Genomic DNA, 4,537 nt, shown 5'->3' on the forward strand with positions numbered 1-4,537 from the left:
TAGTTACAGTGAGTTTTGCTGGATGATTCCAGGCTGCCTCGGCCTGAAAGAGTTGCGGAAGGTTTTTACACGGGGTAGAACCTGGAAGTTGGGCTTGACAGAAAAGGAGCAACGAGAAAGGGAAACCAGGGCTATGAGAACAGCGTGTGAAAAGCCACAGGTGTTCAGGAGCCCCAGAAGCCCTGGGGAAAGATAGGTTCAGAGGGTTCTCTGCAGCCCCTCCCTTTATTCTCACCCAGAGCCGGTGAGGGAGGAGAAAATGGCCCTGGACCCCGCCCGTAATTGCAAGGTCCCCAGGGAACCCGAAACGCCCTCCCAGATGTGCTGTTTCCCACGAACCTGCGACTCTGTGGTCCTCTCGCTCATCCTGGTACCATGGGTGCAGCCCGACCCACGGACCGGAAATGGCGCCCCCACCCCTGGAAAGGTCTTCTCCCCTATAGTTTCACAGGCTAGAGGGGGAGGGGAGCAGGAGAGCGCCAGTTAGGTGCCCTGACAGTGGTGCTGGCACAGAGCTGAATTCCTAATCAGGAATGCCAGATGACTTCCTCTCGCTTGTGTAGTCCTCTTCCCTCGTCCTTCCTGAACTGTCCACACTTGCGAAATCTGCAGGCTCATATTTGCCTGACCTGTTCCTCTGAGTCTGCCTCCAGGGCATAATAAATAATTCCCGGAAAACACAAGTTCTCACGACCCCTCAAGAGTGGTCAGAGACATTCAGGCAGCAGCTATGGGTCTTTGAGCCTTGACTTCTCATTCCCTTAATCTCTGGGCTCTGCACCACCTGTGGACAGTCCTCTCGCTCACCACTGGCAGGCCAGTGTCGGCTGGTCTAGTGCAGAATGCGAGCCCGTCGGGATGAGAAGGACAGAACTGCGGGGATGAATCCTAGGGCGGAACACTTAGGAGAGACTTAGCAGCTCCTGGCTCCACCTACTGCCAGAACCCCCTCCCCACCTGCTCGGCAGGAGGCGACCCAGGCCCTTCTCCGGAATCTCTGTGGTGCCCACTCTGACTCCTGCAGTTCATCCTCCGGACGTGTTAGACATTCTTCTGAATATTAATTTGAAACCCTGTAACTTTTAGATCCTGTGTATGTTTCTCCTCCTGGCACTTTTCAGAATGAATTTAATCCTCTTCCATAGGTCATAAATAAGTCTGTGCTCCATCCTTCATCCCTACTTGCACTGCCAGCCTGTCTTTTCCTTCTTGTTTCTTTTATCCATGGAGAAGAATTTATGGTGGCTACAATGATTTCTCACGTGATCTGATCTTCAGGCCTTCATTTCCTGATTACTTGCTTCCAGGTATACTTGAGTTTGTCAAGGTCACTGTAAAAAAATGCGATGCTGGTGGGTTAGATCTTGGGAGCTAGAGATTGGAGGTCCACTAGATCTTCCCTGAGTGCTGACTCCAGCAAGTCTATCTGCTTCCTTAAGGGACCTAAAGTGTTCTTCTATTCACATACCTACCTTCCCTACTAAACTGTGAGCACTTATTCTCTTGTCTTCCTGGCCCCCAGTGCTAGTACAGGCACAAATTTCAGAGTCCAAGAGAAAATATGGTACAGGAGAATTGGATCTTAAATTCCTTTTATCTTCAGACCCTGACACAAAGCCTGGTAACCAGCAGGCACTTAATAACTATATGGTCTTTAAACCAGTTCATTTGTTTCATGAAAACAGGCTGAGCTTGCATTTAGTTTCTTAGCAGTGTGTCAATGCTTATGGTTAACTGGAATCCTGTGGTCTAATTCTTGTGACATTCTGTAAGGATCATCTGCCAATTCTACTTGTATTGTTGACCTTTCTTAATGTAAATTTAGGACTTGACATTTGTGTATAAAACCCTTCCAAAATTTGGCCACTTAAAACAACAATGACTTAGCATTTGTCACAATTTTGTTGGTTGACTAGGTTTAGCTGGGTGGTTACTCCCGTAATTCCTCATTCAATTAGGAGCCTGGCTGTGAACTGGATGTCTGAGAAGACCCCTCAGCCCCCAGGGTTTCCCTTCTTGTGGCTTTTCATCATCTGTAGTCTAGCCTGAGCTGCTTTACAGCCATGGAGCTGGCTTCTGAGAGGGAGTGTTCCAGGCAGACAAGCCCCACTGTGCAAGTACCTATTAAACCTCTGAGTATGGCACACTCACTGATGCCTCATTGGTCAAAACAAGTCACATGATCACAGAGTCAAGGTGGGAAGGAACTGCGCAAGTTCATGGATGGCAAGAGGTGTGGTTCATCAGGGGCCATCAATGTTACAGTTTACCATGTTTACCCTTATTAAACATCACTGTCACACATTTGAGAGGGAGTATTTTTTTCTCTTTTTTTTTTTTTTTCAAAATCCAAATTTTGTGGATGATGAGGGAGGTGATGAGGAAGATGCATCATTTATTGTCTACTGTGTGCCAGATTGTTCTTCACACATTTACAACTCATGAAAAAAATCTGAAGGACAGAGTTACTCCCATTTTAGAGATGAGTGAGATTCAGAGAACCTCAATAAATTCCTCAAAGTCTCCCAATTAGTTGAAAGGCAGGATTTCAACCTAGACCTCTAATCCAAAGGATGTTTTTTTGTTTGTTTTGTTTTTAGTTGCTGAACCACACTGTTCTCTCTTGGAATCTGTGCTTTTGACTCAAAGAAATATACAGTTGTTTTTCAATTCTAATAAGGAATTCAAAAAGTCAGACGATGCAAAGTAACTTTTCTTTCTCTGGAGTTCTTTAAATGTTTCAATCTCATTTTGTCCTGGGATATTTTTGTTTCTTTTGTTTTACATAGCTAATTCTTCTAAGCAGTGAAGGAGCCCTAAAGTGCTGACCATACAGTAGAGCTGGGATGTTTAAATATCTGGATGAAGGTTCTGATAAGACTTTATAAACACAGCTATAAGGCAGGATTCCTATACAAAAAAGCTAAACTCTATCCCTACTGTCTGAATTCCCAGCCTAATTGGCCTCCAAGTAGAGAACTATGCTTTTTTCTTTATCTACTCTGGTAAATTATTAAAGGGCTCTTCTGCCCATGGGGGAAGATCATTAACTACCTGGGAGATTGCAGAAGGCATCTGGCAGGTGCAGCAAGGTGAACCTGGGCTGCTCTGACTAGGATGGCAGAACTGAGTGTCCTTAGGCAGCTTCCATTGGTGGCCAGAATGACAGAGAGGCCCCCAGTGGGAAGGGGTGGGTGGTGGGGATGGGCCAATGGGCAAGAATGGAGGTGAGAATGGATGGGGAAAGGGGGCCTCCCATGTGCAACCTACAACCTCATTTTAAAATTTTAAACTCATTTAACTAATAAAAACCCAATTTGCCTAGCTGAACATGTGTCAGTATGTGTCTGTGCTTACCCACACTCCATCCTTTCTGTCGTGGAGGGTGGGGCTACTGGGTCACCTGTGAAAGTAGAGGCTGGGCAAATGCCAGACTGCTCACTGGAGACACGCTTGTGTGTGTGACATGGGAGAGCAGGAGGTGTGTGCAGGAGCCACAGACCCTCAGCCAACCTCCTCCCCAGCCAGGTGAGGTGACGTGGGGGGTTATGTGACATGGCCAAGGCCCTGACTTCACTAGTGCCAGAGATGGGGATACAAGCTACCTCTCCTACTTCTGTGGATGTTACGTCACTCCAGTCATGTCCGACTCTTAGTGACCTCGTGCACCATAGCCTGTCAGGTTCCTCTGTCCATGGGATTCTCCAGGCAAGAATACTGGAGTGGGTTGTCATGCCCTCCTCCACACAGTCTTCCTGACCCAGGGATTGAACCTGGGTCTTCTGTGTTGCAGGCAGATTCTTTACTATGTGAGCCACCAGGGAAGTCCCTCCTACTTCCAGGGCAGGGTTTTTTTCCTTGGCACTGGGTGCTGTTGCTGATTTCAATAGCTTTAACCAGTATATTGGGTAGACCATGGAAAGCACTTTTCCCAGAGAGTCTAGGGACTGGAACACTAAATTTTGGCGTTCAGACCAATAACTCACAGCCTAGTTAGTCTTGTGTCCTTGTTCCATCCTTCATTTACTACTCATTTTGGAAAGTGATTGCAGTTGTTGGAGAATTCTCTTGTCTGTGATTCTGCTCTCAGCTTTTCCATCTACAAAGTGGGCCCTGAGTACCACCTTTCACTCCTTCCTTGCTCAAGGATCTGGGAAGGATTTCTGCAGTAATGTGAGGTTCCTCTGGAATGAGAGTCATCCTTCACCATTCACCCTTGTGGTGCCAGAACTCAGCCATATGCAGCCTCTGATTCACTCTGGCCCTGCAATACATGCACGAAAAATCATCTTTTTTTTGATTTGGTGGATGATCCTCTCCTTTTGTGGATGGAGGCACCAGTCGGCCTATGGTGCTAAAGTTGGTAAGGAAAGGGGGGACGGAGGTACGAGACTAGGAGAAAGATTCATCCATGATTATTTTCAACTTATTTTAATGCAGGTGTGCTATTCCTTGCTGAGACCAGTGTCTGGGAGTCTACGTCCCTGACCTTTGGGAGATCACATCTGTGGGAGAGGCAGATCAAAACAAATTATTA

The sequence above is a fragment of the Ovis aries genome, chromosome 1 (assembly GCF_016772045.2).
Source record: "Ovis aries strain OAR_USU_Benz2616 breed Rambouillet chromosome 1, ARS-UI_Ramb_v3.0, whole genome shotgun sequence".
In the NCBI taxonomy this organism is placed as follows: Eukaryota; Metazoa; Chordata; class Mammalia; order Artiodactyla; family Bovidae; genus Ovis; species Ovis aries.